This window comes from Desmodus rotundus, chromosome X, assembly GCF_022682495.2.
Source record: "Desmodus rotundus isolate HL8 chromosome X, HLdesRot8A.1, whole genome shotgun sequence".
Classification (NCBI taxonomy): domain Eukaryota; kingdom Metazoa; phylum Chordata; class Mammalia; order Chiroptera; family Phyllostomidae; genus Desmodus; species Desmodus rotundus.
The window spans coordinates 79,065,776-79,090,290 of NC_071400.1; the positions used below are offsets into that span (position 1 = coordinate 79,065,776).

At 47.5% G+C, this 24,515-nt stretch overlaps 1 pseudogene; it reads right to left on the reverse strand.

Annotated features, from left to right (window-relative positions):
* Positions 1–20,384: 20,384 nt before the first annotated feature.
* LOC128779943 (ferritin heavy chain pseudogene) lies at positions 20,385–21,707 on the reverse strand (annotated as a pseudogene).
* Positions 21,708–24,515: the final 2,808 nt, after the last annotated feature.

The window sequence follows — 24,515 nt, forward strand, 5'->3', positions numbered from 1 at the left end:
TCTACATTCTGCAAAACACTGTGTCACTGATAATGTGTAGGGGAATTTATGCTACTTCATGTTCTGTATCACAAATTCGGTGTTCAGACTTGACCTTGCATTTTTCACTCAAATGGAGATAATTTGGGGTTTAGGGTACTAATGGAAGAAAGAGTACAACCGGAGCAAGAAAGTATATTTGGATGTTTTGTAAGGGTAATATGAATGTCTACCAAGGGGACCGTGGGAAGTTACTCCCATGACTCTGGGAAAGCCAGCCTAAGGCTCAGCTATCATGGCAGTTGCTCAGGGTGAGCTTGTCAAAGGGGTACACTCAAGTGAACTGGTCCACTTGGCATGGGGAATGTAGTCCAGCCCATGACTCGGAAAATCCAATGCAGAACAACTGGGCACACAGGACACTCGCTCACAGATAGGTTCTCCCATGAGGAATCAGGCCTGCATTGTACTAGGCTGCTATGAGGCTTGATTTTGCTAAAACTCCCTCACCCTGAATTGAGGCAACAAATGTTTACCGCTTATTTTTAAAGTAACTGCCTCAAATCTTTGCTAAACCTCCCAGGTATGAAGTGTAAGCAGTTCAACCACTTTCCCCCTTGACCTGCAACATCCTACTCTTTGAAGTTGTTAGCAACTTGCTTTACTTTGTTATCTGTAAAAGGCAATTACCAACAGGGAACCTGTGCTTAGTAAATGAGGACCTTCCTCCATAGACTGTACCCAGAAAATCAATAAAGCCTGCCCAGGCAGGACTCAGGGTCCTCTCTCAGACTTAGAGAGTGGCCACGCTGACCCTTTTTCTCCACAGGACTTCTGGGTTCCTGTGGGTGTGAATTTATTCATGGCAGCCACAACAGACCTACCCAGTGGGCCAGGGCCTGTATCATCTGGCACCCAGGAACAGGGACACAGGGCTATGAGCCAAAGTTGTGGACAACACACCAACTTGCTTCCAGTGTGCGCATCAGCTCAGGTAAGGACAGATGACACAGAGTGCTTTTTGGTAATGTCATACAGTGTGTTAGATTTCAAAGAAAATGGGATTTCTTCAAGGTCGACCTCTTTGGCTGGTGCTTTGCATTGTACCCTCTTTAGGAAGCAGCAGCTTTGCTCTATCTCCCAAGCATTCCCTGAAATCTCACAGGTACAGGTGGAGAAATTAAGAGCCACAGGGCACTCACCACTAGGAGACACCGAAGAGTAGAGCTGATGGAATGTGGATCGGATCAGAACACTAGGTTTCCCGCCAGCCATAAGCAAAAGTCCACGCAACGAGAGGCACACTGTAAACACACTCACGAGCCCACCCCTGTGGCACAACCCCCCCAACTAGATCTAGGCTTGGGAGAAAGAGCAAAGACTTTTCCTTTAATCAGGTTTAAAAACAGCAACAGCAACTAGTTACAGGGCTATTTTACAAGCATCTCAGCAAATTCTTTCTTTCAAGCCGCCTCTTACAGTTCTTTGGATTTTGCCTTTTCCCTCTGTCCACCTGCATAAGGAAAAGCTGATGGTGAATGAATGTTTCAGTTTCGACCAGACTCCGAAGATGACTTTCCAGAAGAATTTAGTGTTAGTCACAGGTTTTGTATGACAGCTTCTGGCATTAGCCAAGCTCCAAAGGCAAAAGGCACTTCCTCCCCTGGGCCTGAGAAATTGGGTGTTCCCACGTGAGTCTGAAACTTGCAAGGGTGTCTGAGATCAATTCCTGAGACGTGCAGAGGCGTTATATGAACCACCAAAATGACTTATTCTAACTTCAGGCTTGTCTGGGAAGTGCCATATGAAGGTTGGTCACCTAACCCTATGAGACCCCCTCACAGTCCTAAATGCTTGGGCAGAACCTGAAACCCATAAGCAGGGCTAGGGTACTCGGAAAATCCGGTACCCCTCACCCTGACAGTCTTTCACCAACAGCACATTTTGACCCAGCACATAATATTCCCCAACAGCTAACTAGTGAGGGTTCAGCACTGACAGTGGAATCTGAAAAGACAACAATCAAAAGTAAAAAGGAGCCTTTTAATAGCAAGAATGGGCTCTGGTTTATCTAAAGAACAGGAAGTTTCCCTGCGTGTGTTACAGCAGCTCCTCTAGGGAGTGGGATGTAAGGGAAAGTAACAGCCTCTCTAAGGAACATGAGCAATGTTTTTGGCTAATTCAGCAGCTTTTTAAGGCTGCTGGATGTCTCCCAGTTAAGGGATCTTTATATTTGGAAATATGGGAAAAAGCAGGGAACATAAGCCCTCATAATCAGGAAAGCTTAGACACAAAGGAAGGGACTGATGGGGGCCCGCGAGGCCCTTCCCCTTCAGTCGCTCCGGCAACAACGAATGTCAGGGTCCCCCCACCCCCCTGTGAGACCAGCCTGGGTGAGGGTGTGCAAAGGCTCACACCCTGGCTTGGTGGGGTCTTTCTGCCAAGGACCTGCAGGGTCAGAGGGGGATTAGTCTCCTTCCACTCCCCTCCTCCCCATGGGCGCTAGCTAGAGCAACCTTTACCATTGCCCAATGCCGAGCAGAGTCCTGATCAACCCCGTCTGTCCCGAGGCCGAGGTTCTGCACAGCATTTCACCTTGGTGGGCACCTAGCGGCAGGCCTAGAACTGGCACAGACAGTGTTGAGGCCAGGCTTGCAGAAATTAGTGCTGTTACAGCAAAACAATCACCAGGTTTCCTGTCATGAACTTAGAAGGAAGCTGGGCTACAATGAAATCACTGTGGTCGGCGGAGGGTTAAAATTAGCACAGCAAGTAATGCAGGACATGAGAAATTTTAAACTCCTGTCATAAGCCCAGGAAGTCTTCCCGCTCATATTTGTCTGTGAGCTACTCCCCACCAATAAGGTGCAAGGGAGCCAATCCCCTAAGCCAATCGCTAATTGCCATATTTGCTTCTGTGCAAACGCTTGCTTGCTTGCAACTATAAAACTGATAGGCTGTAAGCGCTAGGCGCGGCTCTCAATTGCAGCTCTACGGAGCACCGTGACTCCGGTCACTTTGGGGGAGTCCGCCCCTGCTCAGGTAAAAGCTTTGCTTGGCCAATAAACCATCTATAAATCTCTTAAGAGTCAGAGTCTTTCGGTTCCTAGAACGAGAACCTTCGATCTCGCATATAACATTTGGAGGCCCCAGCGGGATTCTCTCCATCTAGGAACCGAAAGGGGAAAACCAAGCTCGGATAAGGAAAACCTGGCCAGGGGGTCTGTGCCCTGAGGTGGTAGGTGGGACGCCACTGGCAGTCCACCCAGGGGACTTCCAAGGAGGAGACGCCCTCGGGAGTCGGAAACGAGGGGACGCCCTCGGGAGTGGGAGCTCGGCTCCCCGGGAGGGGGAGCTCGGCTCCCCGCGACAAGGGTTTTTTTTTTGTCGCATCTGGTAATAGTTTCATTTTGCGCGCCGCAACAGTGTAGCGAGTAAGGTCGCATCTGGAACTAGTTTCGTTTTGCACTGCGCTGCGATGTACGAGTGTGACAACCGCGGTATGTCTGAATAGGAGTATGAACATTGTGTTTGACTGTGTGAAAACAGAATGTGTGGCTCCACCGGCGACAGCCTACGGAGCGTGCGTGGGCCCCAACCTGCGGTTCCTTGGTCTGTCATATGGCATAACGGCTGGTAGTTTAACCCGGATCCTACGTGGGCAGCCTTAGCTAAGACAGACCTAAGTCCTCGCGAGAGGAGAGGCCAGGCGGGCGAAGCGAATTGTCTTTTCTGTTTGAATTGTCATTTCTGTTTGTGTTGTTTTGTATGTTTGTCTCAGTTATGTGAAACTAACATGAAAATGGGCCAGCGGGAGTCCACCCCAAACTCCCGCTTGGTTGCATCTTGAATAACTTTTCTGATTTCCAGCGCCGTGCACGCGGCTACGTGAGCGTGCAGCTCGATCCGGAGTTCCTGCGGACTCTTTGCCAGCTAGAGTGGCTGACTTTTGGTGTCAGGATGGCCTGCAGAGGGGACTTTCGACCTCCCGGTATTGTTTGCAGTTCGGGCCACAGTTTATAGAGCCCCACACCCCGATCAGATAGTTTACATCGATGTGTGGGTAGATATAGCCCCAGACAAGCCAGGCTATATTCAGAAATGTCTAAGAAGGAGTGCCTCCCGCGGAAGAACGGTTCTGTTAGCCGCGGGAAGAGGAAACAAAAGAAATTCCCGGAGCCCTCTGCGCCACAAGAGCGGAGGGTGCCTAAACTCTACCCACCCCACTACCAGGACCTGGGGAGGACATGTTAGACCCCTTGAATGCGCTCCCTCCCTACCCTAGGAGGGAAGTGCCACATTCTACCCAGCCGGAGGAGGGAGGGACACTCGGGAGCCTTCCTCACACCAGAGGGGGAACTAGATAAGGGGAGGAGGCTCCAGTATCCCCAGCACCTCCGGCACTTCTGCCACTCCGTGAGGCACCGCCCGGACCGGGTGCCCCTGCCGGAGCACCCCCTCGGTTGATATATGTTCCTTTCTCCACTAGTGATCTGTATAATTGGAAACACCAGAACCCCCCCGCCCCCCATTTTCTGAGAAACCGCAGGGATTAATTTCTCTCCCTTCCAGCCGTTGGTGGCAGAAAACAGAGGCATTGCAAAGGGAGTGCTGAGCCAGGCTTTAGGACCCTGGGGAAGGCCCGTGGCCTATTTGTCCAGGAGATTGGACCCAGTAGCCTCAGGGTGGCCAGCCTGCTTCCGAGCTCTGGCTGCCACAGCCATGCTAGTGAAGGAGGCCAGCAAGCTCACCCTTGGACAGAATTTGCAGATAACTGGGGAGTATCATATAGAGAGAATTTTGAAATCCTCTCCTGATCGCTAGTTGTCTAATGCACGGCTAACTCAGTACCAGGTGCAGTTGCTGAACTCCCCAGCAGTCCAGTTCCTGAAAAGTGCCGCCTTGAATCCAGCCACCCTGCTGCCAGCCCCTGATCCAACCATCATGCATAGCTGCCATGAAATATTAGAGCGGGTCACAGGCGTGCGCCCAGACTTGCGGGATGAGGCATACGAAAAACCAGAGCTCACTCTGTTCTCGGATAGCAGTAGTTTCCTTAGGGAAGGGCAGCGGTATGCGGGGGGGGGGGGGGGGGGGGGGGGCTGCGGTAACCACGGAAACTGAAGTCATTTGGCAGCAAGCCCTGCCAAAAGGAACTTCAGCCCAGAGGGCGGAGTTGATAGGGCGTTTGCAAGGTCTAATCTTCAAAAAGCTGCAGGATGTCCCTGCATATCTAGGGACTTTGAGTAGAAGATGCCTGTACTGGTAGGGACTTTTGGCTGCCACGTACTGAGTTTAACTACTGAGTTTAAGTACAGTCCTTCCCAGGATGGGAAAGGAGCAGGGATTAAAAAGGGAATTAGAATTAAATCTGGATAGGCAAAAATATGTAGAAAGGTTGTGAAAGTTTTAAACCTAGAGGAAAGGAAACCTCAACTACTTGTTTTCTGGTTTTATAGGAATGTAGTTTCATTTTACTTCCGTTTCTAATCAGAAACCCCCTGTATCTGAAGACCTAGTTAGGGTCACCTGAAGACCTAGCGAAGGTCGCCTGTAACTGGTTAGAGAGAATGCCTTTGCCACTTGGGACCCAGGAAGGGTCATTTAGGCCTGATGTGTGTTTCAGCCTGAGGCAAAGGAGCATGTCTCTGCCCAGAGACCGGACCTGAAGGGCATGTCTCTGCGGAGGCCCCAGTAGACGCACTGGTGCAAGAGGATGCCTCTACCTGTGTACTGTTCTTATAGAACTCTGTCTGTGTTTTGGATTTTGTTCTGTATCTTCTCTGAAAAGAAAATTGAGGATTCCAGGGATAGTTAAAACTTCACACTCTGTGGGAAAGTGAGCAAGGGAAAGTGCAAGATATGTAAATAAAGATGTATAAAAGGATACAGAAGGTTAGTAGATGTTGCAGAAGGTCTGTGGGAAGCTATAAAGATAGAAGAGGTTTTGTAAAAATGTGTGTAAAAGGTTATAAAAGTCTGTGAAAGTTTTAGAAAGAAAGTGTGTAGGGCCAGTAATAGAAGGTATAAGGCATAGAGATGCAATCTTAGTAGATATCAGAAGGAAAAGGATTTTCCTTCGCACTTGGTATTTTTCTCCCTACCTGATCCCTCCAGAATTTGGCATTCTGAAGGACTGAGTAATGACATAAGGTTTCTCTGCATAAATCCATTAAGACCAGTCATTAATAGTTTGTTAACCGATGCTTTGACTGGAATGTCACGCCTGAAGGAGGCATGTCTGGGTTCTGGTTGTCACCAGGAAGCCCTGAGGAACTAGGATTGACTTGCGAAGCTAGCAAAAGCCCACAGGAAAAAGCCTGGTACCTTAGTTGATTGTGCGGTTCGTGGCAGTCTTTCCAGGGAAGGAACGAAGGTTGCTTTCCTGAAAGATAGATAAAAAGGAACCTGTAGGCACAACGGAAGCCTCAAGGATTTAAGTGAAACAACTGGTACAGGCGAAGCCAGATGGCAGATGTGTGGCTCTGCTTCTGTGCCCCGAGGGGCAGACTAAAGTCAGTCTAAAGGTTCCCTGAGTGAGTTCCAGCGGAGAGAACTTAAAGATCATAGGCGATCCAGGCTGCTCTTGGTATGTTTATGCAAATAAACAGGCAGAATTAAAAGTTGGACTCAAAGTAGTCTCTTTAATAATGATGAGGGTGATCTTAAGGAGAAAAATCATAGTCTAAGGAAAATCACAATGCTCAGTATTAGATATTAGAATCATGCAGCTAACTGTCTTAAAAGTCTGTTTTCATTTGAAAGTTGAAACTAGGTTTGTAATATCACCGAAGATGTTCAATTTACAGGCACGAAGGGCCTGTCAAATTGCCATTGCTATATGTCATCGCAGCAAGGGCCTTGCAACTGAATGTCTTCCCAAAAGACAGTCTCACCAGCATAGAGACTGGCTTGGGAGTGGTTGTGTAAATTAACCTGCGTGTTCCTCCTTCTGTTTTCATAGGGCGTAGGACTATAGCCTCATTACCTGAGAGAATGGTTACAATATAGGCCTCACTTAAGGAGCCCACCTTCATCATCTACCCCTAAGACTCAACTAATTTGGTTAAACTAGGTAGTTAGGTTGGTAAAGGGTTTGAGAGGTCTGTGGGCTTCACTTCAGAGCTTATCTTCCCTTTTCTGTCCTAATAGCCAAGACAGAAAGGGCCCAGATATCTGAAAGGAGGGAAATCCTAATATATTCCCCTCAGCCCGAGCAAAGTATAGTGAGCCACAGGGTTTTAGATAGGTATAGCATGTCTCATACACCTTCCTCCAGATAAGCCATTCTTTACCTAGGTGCCTGCCTTTCTGATTCAGTAATTATAATTTAGTTGTGCCTTCCAACTCTCTTGCCAAATCTGTCACCTCCAGAATACGACGAGGATGCCAACTGTCCAGTGATGCCAGCCTTCGGATACCGAGCCTGCAACTTCGCAGTGACAGCCAACTGACTTGGATTCTGTCAGGTCCTTCCCCTTACAGGAAAGGACTCCCTCCGTGCTGCACCCCCTTTTCAGGGCACCCCTGACCCAAGGTTAGGTAGGACAACGTCCATGTCCAGCCGGAAGCAGTTACAAGAAGATGAGACCTTTGTCCATTGTCCTTTATATAATTATAAAGGGGTTATATATCTGAAAGGAAGGATTGAAGCAGGGTGCAGCCAAGAGGAGGGCCCAAGAAGGGATTTGTAATAGGGTCCAGAACTCAAGGTGTACCATTCCTAGGCCTCTTACTCATAATTCTTCTAGGGATTAAGCCTAGGGCCTTGCATCTTACAGACCCTAGTTCAGAATCTAGAAGCCACAGTCACTCGTAGTGCAGTAGCTAAGGTGCTGGCCCTTCAGAATTATCAGTATCAGTACCAGAAACTAAGGCAGTTTACTGATACCCAGAACTATGGCCAGCTCTATAGTGATGCTAAAGGAGCCGAGAACAACTTTTTGCATCAAAAGGAGGGAATATAGTAGATAATGGTTTAGTTAGTATGCTGCTCCCAGTTACTATGCTGCTTCCAGGTTGCCCCTGGCTGCTCACTTACAGGTTCAGTGAGCCCAGGTAGCACTAAGAGAACCTGTGCTCAGGTTTGGGGAGGAAGCGAACCCCTAGGCTCTATAAGCCGAGCCTGCATGAATGTTAGAGGTTAGATACCAAGCCATATAGGTACACCACCATTTTAGGTAAGCCGATTATAGAAATAGTTGTTTGACAACAAAGAACATGACCCACTCCTCCAAGAAGAATCCAGGATTACTGAAAGCCCCTGAGGGCATTTAGTTTATATGCCTCCAAGGAATATATCTTTGCTTGCCACCAATTTCTTATCCAGAGTTTTGTATAACTAGGTATATCATTCCCCAAGTGTACCTGTATAGAGGAGATCCTGATTTCCTGCTGAGAAGCACCGGGAAAAGACCCAGGCGGGTGAAAAGGGCGCCCTTACTCATCCCCATAATAGCCACCATAGGAATAATAGGATCGGCGGCTATGGGGGCAGGAGCACTAGTTCATGGGGATTCTAGCCTGAGAAAACTCTCTCAAGAATTTTCTAAAGATATATCCCTCCTTCAGGATCAAGTAGCATACCTTGAGAAACAAGTAGATTCTTTAGCAGAGGTTGCCCTTCAAAATAGAAGAGGGCTTGACCTACTCTTCCTCCAGCAGGGAGGACTCTGCATAGCACTTGGAGAAGACTGTTGTTTATATGCCAACCATTCAGGAGTCATAAGAGAAAGTATAAAGACTCTCACAACAAGACTCAGGGAGAGAGAGCAAGTATCTGACAGCACTAATTGGTTTGCTTCCCTATTCCAATCCTCCCCATGGTTAACCACCCTGGTGTCAGCAATAACTGGTCCCCTTCTGCTCCTTATATTGCTTCTCACCATAGGACCAGTTATTATAAACAAGCTTCTTAATTTCATTAGGGACAGAATTGATACTGTAAAGCTTATGGTGTTGTCCCAACCATACACTAAGTTACCCCAGACCGACTGGTCAAGGGTTTGACCCATTGTCCAAGAAAAAGGGGGGAATGTTGAGGCCAGGCTTGCAGAAATTAGTGCTGTTACAGCAAAACAATCACCAGGTTTCCTGTCATGAACTTAGAAGGAAGCTGGGCTACAATGAAATCACTGTGGTCGGCGGAGGGTTAAAATTAGCACAGCAAGTAATGCAGGACATGAGAAATTTTAAACTCCTGTCATAAGCCCAGGAAGTCTTCCCGCTCATATTTGTCTGTGAGCTACTCCCCACCAATAAGGTGCAAGGGAGCCAATCCCCTAAGCCAATCGCTAATTGCCATATTTGCTTCTGTGCAAACGCTTGCTTGCTTGCAACTATAAAACTGATAGGCTGTAAGCGCTAGGCGCGGCTCTCAATTGCAGCTCTACGGAGCACCGTGACTCCGGTCACTTTGGGGGAGTCCGCCCCTGCTCAGGTAAAAGCTTTGCTTGGCCAATAAACCATCTATAAATCTCTTAAGAGTCAGAGTCTTTCGGTTCCTAGAACGAGAACCTTCGATCTCGCATATAACATTTGGAGGCCCCAGCGGGATTCTCTCCATCTAGGAACCGAAAGGGGAAAACCAAGCTCGGATAAGGAAAACCTGGCCAGGGGGTCTGTGCCCTGAGGTGGTAGGTGGGACGCCACTGGCAGTCCACCCAGGGGACTTCCAAGGAGGAGACGCCCTCGGGAGTCGGAAACGAGGGGACGCCCTCGGGAGTGGGAGCTCGGCTCCCCGGGAGGGGGAGCTCGGCTCCCCGCGACAAGGGTTTTTTTTTTGTCGCATCTGGTAATAGTTTCATTTTGCGCGCCGCAACAGTGTAGCGAGTAAGGTCGCATCTGGAACTAGTTTCGTTTTGCACTGCGCTGCGATGTACGAGTGTGACAACCGCGGTATGTCTGAATAGGAGTATGAACATTGTGTTTGACTGTGTGAAAACAGAATGTGTGGCTCCACCGGCGACAGCCTACGGAGCGTGCGTGGGCCCCAACCTGCGGTTCCTTGGTCTGTCATATGGCATAACGGCTGGTAGTTTAACCCGGATCCTACGTGGGCAGCCTTAGCTAAGACAGACCTAAGTCCTCGCGAGAGGAGAGGCCAGGCGGGCGAAGCGAATTGTCTTTTCTGTTTGAATTGTCATTTCTGTTTGTGTTGTTTTGTATGTTTGTCTCAGTTATGTGAAACTAACATGAAAATGGGCCAGCGGGAGTCCACCCCAAACTCCCGCTTGGTTGCATCTTGAATAACTTTTCTGATTTCCAGCGCCGTGCACGCGGCTACGTGAGCGTGCAGCTCGATCCGGAGTTCCTGCGGACTCTTTGCCAGCTAGAGTGGCTGACTTTTGGTGTCAGGATGGCCTGCAGAGGGGACTTTCGACCTCCCGGTATTGTTTGCAGTTCGGGCCACAGTTTATAGAGCCCCACACCCCGATCAGATAGTTTACATCGATGTGTGGGTAGATATAGCCCCAGACAAGCCAGGCTATATTCAGAAATGTCTAAGAAGGAGTGCCTCCCGCGGAAGAACGGTTCTGTTAGCCGCGGGAAGAGGAAACAAAAGAAATTCCCGGAGCCCTCTGCGCCACAAGAGCGGAGGGTGCCTAAACTCTACCCACCCCACTACCAGGACCTGGGGAGGACATGTTAGACCCCTTGAATGCGCTCCCTCCCTACCCTAGGAGGGAAGTGCCACATTCTACCCAGCCGGAGGAGGGAGGGACACTCGGGAGCCTTCCTCACACCAGAGGGGGAACTAGATAAGGGGAGGAGGCTCCAGTATCCCCAGCACCTCCGGCACTTCTGCCACTCCGTGAGGCACCGCCCGGACCGGGTGCCCCTGCCGGAGCACCCCCTCGGTTGATATATGTTCCTTTCTCCACTAGTGATCTGTATAATTGGAAACACCAGAACCCCCCCGCCCCCCATTTTCTGAGAAACCGCAGGGATTAATTTCTCTCCCTTCCAGCCGTTGGTGGCAGAAAACAGAGGCATTGCAAAGGGAGTGCTGAGCCAGGCTTTAGGACCCTGGGGAAGGCCCGTGGCCTATTTGTCCAGGAGATTGGACCCAGTAGCCTCAGGGTGGCCAGCCTGCTTCCGAGCTCTGGCTGCCACAGCCATGCTAGTGAAGGAGGCCAGCAAGCTCACCCTTGGACAGAATTTGCAGATAACTGGGGAGTATCATATAGAGAGAATTTTGAAATCCTCTCCTGATCGCTAGTTGTCTAATGCACGGCTAACTCAGTACCAGGTGCAGTTGCTGAACTCCCCAGCAGTCCAGTTCCTGAAAAGTGCCGCCTTGAATCCAGCCACCCTGCTGCCAGCCCCTGATCCAACCATCATGCATAGCTGCCATGAAATATTAGAGCGGGTCACAGGCGTGCGCCCAGACTTGCGGGATGAGGCATACGAAAAACCAGAGCTCACTCTGTTCTCGGATAGCAGTAGTTTCCTTAGGGAAGGGCAGCGGTATGCGGGGGGGGGGGGGGGGGGGGGGGGCTGCGGTAACCACGGAAACTGAAGTCATTTGGCAGCAAGCCCTGCCAAAAGGAACTTCAGCCCAGAGGGCGGAGTTGATAGGGCGTTTGCAAGGTCTAATCTTCAAAAAGCTGCAGGATGTCCCTGCATATCTAGGGACTTTGAGTAGAAGATGCCTGTACTGGTAGGGACTTTTGGCTGCCACGTACTGAGTTTAACTACTGAGTTTAAGTACAGTCCTTCCCAGGATGGGAAAGGAGCAGGGATTAAAAAGGGAATTAGAATTAAATCTGGATAGGCAAAAATATGTAGAAAGGTTGTGAAAGTTTTAAACCTAGAGGAAAGGAAACCTCAACTACTTGTTTTCTGGTTTTATAGGAATGTAGTTTCATTTTACTTCCGTTTCTAATCAGAAACCCCCTGTATCTGAAGACCTAGTTAGGGTCACCTGAAGACCTAGCGAAGGTCGCCTGTAACTGGTTAGAGAGAATGCCTTTGCCACTTGGGACCCAGGAAGGGTCATTTAGGCCTGATGTGTGTTTCAGCCTGAGGCAAAGGAGCATGTCTCTGCCCAGAGACCGGACCTGAAGGGCATGTCTCTGCGGAGGCCCCAGTAGACGCACTGGTGCAAGAGGATGCCTCTACCTGTGTACTGTTCTTATAGAACTCTGTCTGTGTTTTGGATTTTGTTCTGTATCTTCTCTGAAAAGAAAATTGAGGATTCCAGGGATAGTTAAAACTTCACACTCTGTGGGAAAGTGAGCAAGGGAAAGTGCAAGATATGTAAATAAAGATGTATAAAAGGATACAGAAGGTTAGTAGATGTTGCAGAAGGTCTGTGGGAAGCTATAAAGATAGAAGAGGTTTTGTAAAAATGTGTGTAAAAGGTTATAAAAGTCTGTGAAAGTTTTAGAAAGAAAGTGTGTAGGGCCAGTAATAGAAGGTATAAGGCATAGAGATGCAATCTTAGTAGATATCAGAAGGAAAAGGATTTTCCTTCGCACTTGGTATTTTTCTCCCTACCTGATCCCTCCAGAATTTGGCATTCTGAAGGACTGAGTAATGACATAAGGTTTCTCTGCATAAATCCATTAAGACCAGTCATTAATAGTTTGTTAACCGATGCTTTGACTGGAATGTCACGCCTGAAGGAGGCATGTCTGGGTTCTGGTTGTCACCAGGAAGCCCTGAGGAACTAGGATTGACTTGCGAAGCTAGCAAAAGCCCACAGGAAAAAGCCTGGTACCTTAGTTGATTGTGCGGTTCGTGGCAGTCTTTCCAGGGAAGGAACGAAGGTTGCTTTCCTGAAAGATAGATAAAAAGGAACCTGTAGGCACAACGGAAGCCTCAAGGATTTAAGTGAAACAACTGGTACAGGCGAAGCCAGATGGCAGATGTGTGGCTCTGCTTCTGTGCCCCGAGGGGCAGACTAAAGTCAGTCTAAAGGTTCCCTGAGTGAGTTCCAGCGGAGAGAACTTAAAGATCATAGGCGATCCAGGCTGCTCTTGGTATGTTTATGCAAATAAACAGGCAGAATTAAAAGTTGGACTCAAAGTAGTCTCTTTAATAATGATGAGGGTGATCTTAAGGAGAAAAATCATAGTCTAAGGAAAATCACAATGCTCAGTATTAGATATTAGAATCATGCAGCTAACTGTCTTAAAAGTCTGTTTTCATTTGAAAGTTGAAACTAGGTTTGTAATATCACCGAAGATGTTCAATTTACAGGCACGAAGGGCCTGTCAAATTGCCATTGCTATATGTCATCGCAGCAAGGGCCTTGCAACTGAATGTCTTCCCAAAAGACAGTCTCACCAGCATAGAGACTGGCTTGGGAGTGGTTGTGTAAATTAACCTGCGTGTTCCTCCTTCTGTTTTCATAGGGCGTAGGACTATAGCCTCATTACCTGAGAGAATGGTTACAATATAGGCCTCACTTAAGGAGCCCACCTTCATCATCTACCCCTAAGACTCAACTAATTTGGTTAAACTAGGTAGTTAGGTTGGTAAAGGGTTTGAGAGGTCTGTGGGCTTCACTTCAGAGCTTATCTTCCCTTTTCTGTCCTAATAGCCAAGACAGAAAGGGCCCAGATATCTGAAAGGAGGGAAATCCTAATATATTCCCCTCAGCCCGAGCAAAGTATAGTGAGCCACAGGGTTTTAGATAGGTATAGCATGTCTCATACACCTTCCTCCAGATAAGCCATTCTTTACCTAGGTGCCTGCCTTTCTGATTCAGTAATTATAATTTAGTTGTGCCTTCCAACTCTCTTGCCAAATCTGTCACCTCCAGAATACGACGAGGATGCCAACTGTCCAGTGATGCCAGCCTTCGGATACCGAGCCTGCAACTTCGCAGTGACAGCCAACTGACTTGGATTCTGTCAGGTCCTTCCCCTTACAGGAAAGGACTCCCTCCGTGCTGCACCCCCTTTTCAGGGCACCCCTGACCCAAGGTTAGGTAGGACAACGTCCATGTCCAGCCGGAAGCAGTTACAAGAAGATGAGACCTTTGTCCATTGTCCTTTATATAATTATAAAGGGGTTATATATCTGAAAGGAAGGATTGAAGCAGGGTGCAGCCAAGAGGAGGGCCCAAGAAGGGATTTGTAATAGGGTCCAGAACTCAAGGTGTACCATTCCTAGGCCTCTTACTCATAATTCTTCTAGGGATTAAGCCTAGGGCCTTGCATCTTACAGACCCTAGTTCAGAATCTAGAAGCCACAGTCACTCGTAGTGCAGTAGCTAAGGTGCTGGCCCTTCAGAATTATCAGTATCAGTACCAGAAACTAAGGCAGTTTACTGATACCCAGAACTATGGCCAGCTCTATAGTGATGCTAAAGGAGCCGAGAACAACTTTTTGCATCAAAAGGAGGGAATATAGTAGATAATGGTTTAGTTAGTATGCTGCTCCCAGTTACTATGCTGCTTCCAGGTTGCCCCTGGCTGCTCACTTACAGGTTCAGTGAGCCCAGGTAGCACTAAGAGAACCTGTGCTCAGGTTTGGGGAGGAAGCGAACCCCTAGGCTCTATAAGCCGAGCCTGCATGAATGTTAGAGGTTAGATACCAAGCCATATAGGTACACCACCATTTTAGGTAAGCCGATTATAGAAATAGTTGTTTGACAACAAAGAACATGACCCACTCCTCCAAGAAGAATCCAGGATTACTGAAAGCCCCTGAGGGCATTTAGTTTATATGCCTCCAAGGAATATATCTTTGCTTGCCACCAATTTCTTATCCAGAGTTTTGTATAACTAGGTATATCATTCCCCAAGTGTACCTGTATAGAGGAGATCCTGATTTCCTGCTGAGAAGCACCGGGAAAAGACCCAGGCGGGTGAAAAGGGCGCCCTTACTCATCCCCATAATAGCCACCATAGGAATAATAGGATCGGCGGCTATGGGGGCAGGAGCACTAGTTCATGGGGATTCTAGCCTGAGAAAACTCTCTCAAGAATTTTCTAAAGATATATCCCTCCTTCAGGATCAAGTAGCATACCTTGAGAAACAAGTAGATTCTTTAGCAGAGGTTGCCCTTCAAAATAGAAGAGGGCTTGACCTACTCTTCCTCCAGCAGGGAGGACTCTGCATAGCACTTGGAGAAGACTGTTGTTTATATGCCAACCATTCAGGAGTCATAAGAGAAAGTATAAAGACTCTCACAACAAGACTCAGGGAGAGAGAGCAAGTATCTGACAGCACTAATTGGTTTGCTTCCCTATTCCAATCCTCCCCATGGTTAACCACCCTGGTGTCAGCAATAACTGGTCCCCTTCTGCTCCTTATATTGCTTCTCACCATAGGACCAGTTATTATAAACAAGCTTCTTAATTTCATTAGGGACAGAATTGATACTGTAAAGCTTATGGTGTTGTCCCAACCATACACTAAGTTACCCCAGACCGACTGGTCAAGGGTTTGACCCATTGTCCAAGAAAAAGGGGGGAATGTTGAGGCCAGGCTTGCAGAAATTAGTGCTGTTACAGCAAAACAATCACCAGGTTTCCTGTCATGAACTTAGAAGGAAGCTGGGCTACAATGAAATCACTGTGGTCGGCGGAGGGTTAAAATTAGCACAGCAAGTAATGCAGGACATGAGAAATTTTAAACTCCTGTCATAAGCCCAGGAAGTCTTCCTGCTCATATTTGTCTGTGAGCTACTCCCCACCAATAAGGTGCAAGGGAGCCAATCCCCTAAGCCAATCGCTAATTGCCATATTTGCTTCTGTGCAAACGCTTGCTTGCTTGCAACTATAAAACTGATAGGCTGTAAGCGCTAGGCGCGGCTCTCAATTGCAGCTCTACGGAGCACCGTGACTCCGGTCACTTTGGGGGAGTCCGCCCCTGCTCAGGTAAAAGCTTTGCTTGGCCAATAAACCATCTATAAATCTCTTAAGAGTCAGAGTCTTTCGGTTCCTAGAACGAGAACCTTCGATCTCGCATATAACAACAGCACCTTTGAAGGGAAGCTCCAGCAAGGTCATCCCTGAGATAAGGGACAACAGTCCCCGTGCTTTGGGAGGCCCCCAGTGTGCTTAGTTTTGAAAAAGGGATTTCTATTTTGTTTCCATTTCTATAACTGGAAATGGGGGCAATTCTCAACCCCAAAAAGGTGTGTAGTACCTTAAAAGTTTAGGTCCAAATGGGCAAGTTGGATAAATTCATCCTTACTTCCTCCCCGCCCCACTTAATTCCTGGGGCAGGGATCTCCTCACTCAATGGGGAATGCAAATCACCCTGCTCTTGGTGTTAACCCCAGAGGATTGCAACTCAAATAATTTGGCAAACAGATGTTGCTCACTATCCTGCTATTCATTTCATAATATACTCCTTAATTTAAACGTTTGGCAATCTAATCAGGCTTAAGTTTTAAAAGACTTATTATGCTCATTTTGGAATGTTATGTGGATTATGTATGTTGTGGAAAGTTGAAGTAAGTTGTAGATAGTCTGTAAGGAAGGAAATAAGAAAGTGAAGGAAAGAAAGTGGAGGATTGTGAAGGAGAAGGAGAAGAAGGAATAAAGGAGAAAGATAGATACCACATCCTGTGTGGCATGGGAAGTGGAAGTGGAAAGGAAAGAGGAGGAATGGTACGCATCTAAGTGTTTGAAACACTGCAAATTCTAAACCTAGGAACGACCAGGTCCTCAGAACAATACGGTAATGAACTGGCTGCTCAAACTCACTGCAGCTTGCAGAAACAGCAGGGGCCTGTCTTTCCCAGCAGACACTCACTCAGGTGCTCTATAGGCCCCTCCCCTGGCTGGGGAATCAGCAAAGAATGTCAGAGCTTGAGGCCTTCAGCCACTTAGGCCGTCCATAAGAAATCAAGACTAATAATAGCCTGGGATATATTGCACAAACCACTCAGGCTTTCTTAGATAAACAGGGAATGTGGCATAAAACAGGTATCCCCTATAATCCCAAAGGTCAGGCAATTGTTGAAAGAGCCCACCAGACCTTTAAAACACTACTAAATAAACAAAAAAGGGGGAGTCGGGAAACATCCCCCAAGAATGTAACCATTCTGGCAATCTATACGTACAATTGTTTTTCAATTCTGATGATAATTTAAAGTCACCCATAGACAAACATCTTGTGTAAAACAGGCGTACATCCCACACGCCTTGGTCTTATACAAAGACCCATTAAGGAAAGCAAAATGAGAAGGCCCAGTTGCACTATTAACTTGGGAAACAGGGTATGCTTGTGTTTCCTCTCCAGAAGGACCTTTGGAGCTGCCAACAAAGACGGTGAAGCCATATCATAGAAAAGGCTGCCCTGGTGGCAACCCACCTGCGCCCCATTGGACTCTCCTGACCCAGGATTCTCCAAGCTGTGTGTTACCCCACTCCAGTGGAATTCCAGCCAGTACTCCTGGGGCGCTATTCAACATCACCTAAGAGGGGACTTTTTCTACCAATTTAAAAGGACACATTGATAAATTGCAGCTAGAATTACATCAGCAGCTGCAGGATATTGAATGCTTGACAAGCCGGAGGTTTTTAAAATCCTCTGTGACAATCTTAGCTGGCTGAACCCCAAAAATGGGTTTCATGGACCTAATCTAAGAGTGTGGGTCTTCGGAGCCACTGCTTGCTTTCTGATTCTAATAATGCTCTGTGTACTTCGACGCATTTGCAAATTATTTCTCCAGCGTTATGTAAGAGACCAGCAAGTAGCAAGCTTTTTGCGATCTAGAGCTATCATAACTAAATGAATTGGGGTAATATAGGGCACCATTCCGTGTGACATGGGGAATGTAGCCCAGCCCCTGTGTAGGACAATTCAGTAGGGAGCAAATCGGGATACAGGAGTCATGCCCACAGATAGGTTCTGCTGTGGGGAATTAGGCCTGCCTTGTACGTAGGCTGCTCTGAGGCTTGCTTTTGCTAAAACTCCCTCACTCTGAATTGAGGCAGCAAATGGTCACTGCATATTTTTAAAGTCACTTCGGAAAATCTGTTTTAAACCTCCCAAGTATGGAGTGTAACCAGTTTCACCACTTTCCCTATTGATCTGGAACCTCCTTATGTTTGAAGTAGTTAGCAACATTCTTTCCTTTGTTTTCTGTAAAAGGTAATCACCTATAGGGAACTGTGCATAGTAAATTAGTACCTTCCTCCATGTAATGTACCCAGAAAAGCAATAAAAGCCTGCCCAGGCAGGCGTCAGGATCCTCTCTCTCACTTTGAGAGCAGCCATGCCAACCCTTTTTCTCCACAGGACTTTGTAGTCCATGTGAATTTGTTCATCGCAGCCACCAGACAGGGACCCCTTGGGTCGGGGTCCACATCAGTACTCTGCCAAGATGGCTTCTGGGGTCTTCATCTTGCTACCCAGGTACTGTTAAGAAACATGAACATTTACATGCTTTAGTAAACTAAAAACCTTCAGGTAAAATGTACGAACCCTCTAATTCTTGCCTAATCTCACTCTCTTTATTGTTTCTCCAGTGGCAAGCACACCAATAATTTCAGGGCCAGGCTTCGCATTTTCGACCTGGATATGCATCCATTTTCACCAGGGCCCAGTCCATCACCTTCCCTCCCCCTGCTATATACCATATGGTTTCTAAGAGAGAAGATAAATTCGGTATTTTACAGAGTCCCAAGGAAAACCCTCTCTCTCCATCCAGGGTCTAGGGCATACCTGCCCTGTCCATTCAGGGTCCAGTGAATACATACTCCCTCCATTCAGGTCCCAGGGGAAATACCCTCCATCCATCCAGGATACAGGGAATAACCCCTCCTTTCCACCTGGGTACCAAAGAATGCCCCTGCCTCCATCCAGGGCCCAGGGATTATCCTTTATCCCCAACCTGGGTCCCAAGGGATGTCCCACACTCCTCCAGGGTTCAGGGAATATACCCTCCCATCCACACTCCAGAGAATTTCCTTTCTTCTTTAAAGGCTTCAGGGAATACCCCTACCGTGCATTGAGGGTCCAGGGAATACTGCTGTTCTTTCCAGGGTGCCAGGGATACACCTTCTTCCATCCAGTGTCCCCCAAAATAGCCCCACTCTTCTACAGATTTAAGGGGCTATGCCCTCCCTCCATCCATGGTACAGGGAATGCCCTTTTCCACCATTCAGAGCTCAGGGAATAACCTCTCCCTCCATCAAGGGTGCAGGGAATTACCCCTTCCTTCATACTGGGTCCAGGAAATGCAAACTCCCTCAGTCCAGGCTCAAAAGTGTAGCCCATTCTCCTCCAAGGTTCAGGAAGTACCTCCTCCATCCAGGCTCCCACACAATTCCCCCCTTTCAGCCAGGGTTTACCTCTACCTTCCATTAAGATCCAGGTTACAGCCCCTTCCTCCATCCTGGTTCCTAGGGAATGCTCCTTCCTCCATCCATGCCCCAGGAAATACCTTCTCCATCCATTCAGGGCCCAGGGAATACCACCTCCGTCCATCCAGGGTCCAGGTAATATTCCCTAACTCCATCCTGGGACCCATGGAATGCCCCTCCATCATCCAGTGTCCAACAGAATAGACCCAACCTCCTCTAGGGTTCAGGGAATACCACCTCACTCCACCCAGCATCCAGGGATACGCCCTGCCGCCATCCAGGGCCCAGCAAATACATCCTCCCTCAATTTAGGGCCAATGAATATAATCACCCTCAATCCAGAGTCCAGGGAATAACCAATCCCTCCATCCAGAGTCAACAAAATGCCTCCTTCCTCCATTCAGGGCCGAGGGAATACTGTCTCCCTTCATCCAGTGTCCTAGGATACACCCTGGCTCCAGCCATTATCCCTCAGAATATCCCACTCTCCTCCAGGACCCAGGGCATATCTCCTCCCTCCATCCATGGTCCCAGGAATAGCCCCGCCCTCCATCCAGGGTCCACCACATACCTCCTCTCTCTATTCAAGGCCCAGGAAATACTTTCTCCTTCAATCCAGGGTCCCAGAACACCCCCTCTCTCCATGTAGTATCCCACAGAATAGCCTAACCTACCTCCAGGGATCAGGGAATACCCACTCTTTCCATCCATGTTCCTAGGAAGAACTCCTCCCTCCCTCCATGGTCCCAGGGATAACCCTTCCCTTCATCCTGAGTCCCACAGAGCGCCTATTCCCTGCATCCAGATGCCAAAGAACACTTGCTCCCTCAATCCATGGTCCCAGGGAATATCCCCTCCCATCCATAGAGAACATGACCTGCAAGTGATGGGGCCTGGTTGGAAAGAAAGGCTCCTACATACCTGTTTTCCTACTTAGAAGATTCGGGTTTTACACACACGAATCGATGAAACACCTTTATGTTTTTAGGAACCAATAACTTTATTGGAAGAAATGCTAAAACTGGAACACAGAAAGTGAACGGTTTGCAAGGCCAACATGGCAACAGGCACGCTCAGCACGGTGACCAGGGGAACTCACCCCGTGGCTATCGGGAAGGCAGTCCAGGCTCAGTCCTTCTTGCTGTCGTCCAGGGTGAGCTTGTCAAACAGGTACTCTGCCAGGCTGGATTCCGGAGCGCCCATCTGGCGCAGCTGGGTGACGTGGTCCTCCAACTCTTTGATGAACATCACCTGTTGCTGCAGGTAGTGACTCTGCAGGAAATGGCACAGGTGGCCGTCCCCCTTCTCGGTGGCCAGCAGGTGCAGGTGCAGCAGGCTCTGGTTCACTTTCTTGGCCAGGTGCAAGGCGCAGTTCATGGCCCTCAGGCCGCTGTCCCATTCATCCCAGGGAGGACTGCTGACGTCCTGCAGGCAGATTCGGACCCCGCGCAGGTTCTGCAGCCGCATCAGCCTCTCCGCGTGCTCCTTCTCCTTGTTGGACCTCTGCAGGAAGAACTGGCTGAAGTGCTTCAGGGCCATGTCTTCACGGTCAAAGTAGAAGGCGATGGACGAGTACACGTAGGAGGCATGGAAGTGGACGCTGATGTGGTGGTTGATGGCGGCATCACACTCAGGGTCGTAGTTCTGGCGCACAAACGAGCGCCCGGGCAGCATCTCCATGTCTTCAGGCACAGGCGCGGGGCACAAAGATGAAGGCGGTGCAGAAGCCGGGACTGCCGGGTGGTCTGTGGCGGGAGGGCTGTGGAGACTGCGCAGCTCTGGAATGTCCGGCAGTGACGCGAACACAGGAGCGATCACGTGTCAGCCCTCAGGTGCTGCGGTTGGCTCTGAGGAGGGACCGGAAGAAGCGACCCACTCAATAGTGTTGAGGGACGTGGGAGGGAGCATCCGGTACGGGGGCGGGACTTGCGGTCAGGGTCACAGAACGGCCATGATGGCGGGGGTGCTTGAGGGGGGCATAAGGGGGACAGCGGCAATGACACTTTCCGAGTTTCATGCCAACCTGGCTGACAGGGCCTCTCAGTGCTGGGCATCTGTCCTGTATGTCATTTTAAAATGTTTTTCTGGAATACGAGTGCAACTGTTTTGGTTAATCATCTGCATGATTTCTTGCGCAGCTTATTTGAATATTGCCCTAATGTGATTGTGTCACTAAACATAGCCCTTTTGTGGTGTCACTGGTTACATTTTATATCACAAGCTTTGTTTGAATGACTTCGCATCCACATGACAACAGTTCCGACACCCCCACTGAGCTCCTAGACCTTGTTCCTCCAGTGATCTCCGCTCTCTCCTCCCATTGGTGGTCAGTTTCACGTTTCGCTGGCGGCAGAGCAGGGCCTCCAGGGCCTCAGTGACCTGAGCACCTCTCCATCTTCCACTCTTTTGGAACTTGTTCTTCACTCGCTTTATTCTGTCTCCTGTCTTCATCTTCCAGCACAGATCTGCAGGCACATTCCTTCTGCCCTGTGTGCACCCCAGTGTGGAGCGTCGGTGACCTCATCACTGACCCCTAGAGGCCTTCACCTGTTTCACCTGGCTTGCCAGTCTCTTTCCTCCTAGGTAAGCCCAGACTTTAGTTTCCTCTGGCAGGAAACAAAAGATTTAGGTACATTTTTAGAAAAAGTACTTAACTTGTATTCTCTCCTACTTAATTGGCTAACAATGACACTTGGAACCTGTCATTTCTACTTGTGCTATGATTTTTAGAACCAGAAAAGCAAACTTTGGGGGAATAAAGCAAAACGGTGTTCCATTTTTAGGACTTAACTGTGGGCCAATGTAGAAGTGAAAGGATTGAAAAGCTTTTTTTCAAAATATGAGGTTCAGACTCATAGTAAAAGGCTAATCATTTTTTGTTACTAATCGGAGAATGTTGGATGAGAAAATCAATGCTAATTCATGTAATTTCAAGTTGTTACTAAGCATTATATTAATTGGTAAATATAGTCACTTGATAAGCCATTTAAAATAATCCCTTCCTACTTACATATCACCTTTCTCTTTCTATTGCATATGTCCAATAAGTGTCTTCAAAAGATCCATGTAGCTGACTGCTGCCCAGTCAGAACCAGGGTTCACCATTCTGAACCTGTGCATTACATTAATACAGAGCAGAAGGCTCTATACTCAAATTTACTGCCCTTCTTAGAATAACTCCAGAAATCTCTTTGACATTTCAGATCATAGGCCATGTCAGCTTGCAGTAGTGTTACTTAAATGATTGAACGTGTTATGGATGTGTGCCACTGGATTGAGATTTCCTGTTAAACCAGGCTTTTAGGATCTCTTCCCTACTAACATCTTGCAGCAGACTTTGTCACATTATAATAACTCACTGCGCTTGTAAACTTCTCATGTATGGTAAACTTCTTCATTACCATATAGACTAACGGTTACATTCTCAGGCCCTTAAGTTACACTGCATGTGTTTAAATTTAAGTTCAGCCATTCATTAAGCTGTGGGACATTAGGGAGTTCATGAATATCTACATTCGCTGTTATCATCTTGAAATGGTGGTAACAATAGTACTGTCTTTGGTGTTATTGTGAGGAGGATATGAAATAATTCATGTAAATGTCTTAATCTGATGTATAATACATAGTGAGCTCTCAATAATTATAAGCTATTTTTATTAATGGATGCAAGTAGTGATGCTGTAAAAGCTTTCAATAAGTACATGTATTTCTTTCTTAAATAGAGAATTGCCATTCAGGTTGCCCTAGTTTTTTTTTTAGATTACCTTTATCTATAGATTTCTTACATACTCAAATCACAATGTAAGTAACATTTTCTAGTTTTGAAAACATGTTTCCAAACTAGTCCCTCAGAAGACTCTTGTGTGATTCATACTAGTAAAACATACCTTCAAGTGCTTCCTCTGTTTTCATGCAAATACAGCATACAATATGTAAACAAATGAGTAACCTCATTTGCTAAAATTTAATTTGATAATTATGTTGTATTATTGCTCTTCTTCAAATTCTTTCTTCCCCTCAGGTAAAGACGTTCACTATCTGGAAGAGGAAGTTCTTTAATACACTATTTTGACAGCATAATTTATTCAGATGATTGTCGTTATCATGATGCTTTAGATTAGTTTAGAGGCCACTATTCTGAGCAAAAGAAAAGCTGGCCTACATTCCTCCACGTACCTTATTAAAATAGGCTGCATTTCCACTGAAAGTGTAAAAATGGGTGAAAGTGTGTTGAATGACTATGTAGCATACCTTTTTATAAAGTGGAGAGTAATAAATGAAAACACTGCCTATCTATACTCTTAATTTAACTGGTTAGTAAAATAATCTCATATTGGTTTTGTATTTTACTTTTAGGAAATTGGCAAAATGCTAATATATTTGGTTAAACTAGACCAAGTCCATGTCATTTTTAACTTTCATTCCCCAGCACAAACTCACTTATTAAGAATGAATGCGTGTTCAGTGTGTCCTGTACCTTGGCAAATGGCCCCAAGCCTGGCACTAGTGACAGCGAGCACTGTTTCACAGCACAACCACTCACGGGCGCCTCTAACTCGAACACAGGCATTTCCTGATGCAGATCACTTTGTAGCTCCTACCAGCTGGCCCCTGGCTAGGAATAGCTGCTGACGTGAGCCTGCACCAGAGACCCTCCCAAGAGGCCCCAGAACCAACACTGCCTGGGGCCTGTTTCAACCACACCAGAGCACCACCCACAGCTTCTCAAACAACACACCCAAAGGGTGGCATTGGCAGGCACCACTAAAACGTATCCTGTTCTGTGTAGTCCACCCACACACAATCACATCAGGTATAATCATGGCCAGTCTCCACATCCAGTCAGCCTGAGGGTCAGTCCCATCCACTAATGTGCCAACAGCAATCAAGGCTCAACTATAATAGGAAGGCACAGAAAACCCACACAAGGGACATCCCTGAAGGGCCCAACTCAGGTGACCAGGAAGAATGTGCCATTGGGCTGTACAGGAAACCTACAACATAATGCCACCGGCCAAGACTGGGAAATATAGGAGATCTGCCTACATAGAAAAAACACAGGCAGGTTGCCACAATGAGGAGACAAAGAAGTGCCAAATAAAGGAATAAAACACAACTCCAGAAAAAGAACTAATCCAAATTGAGGCAAGCAATCTACAGATACAGAGTTCAAAACACTGGTTATAAAGCTGCTCAATGAATTTAGGGGAAGAACAGCTTAACTCAGTGAGAAATTACAGACATAGAAACCATGAAAAA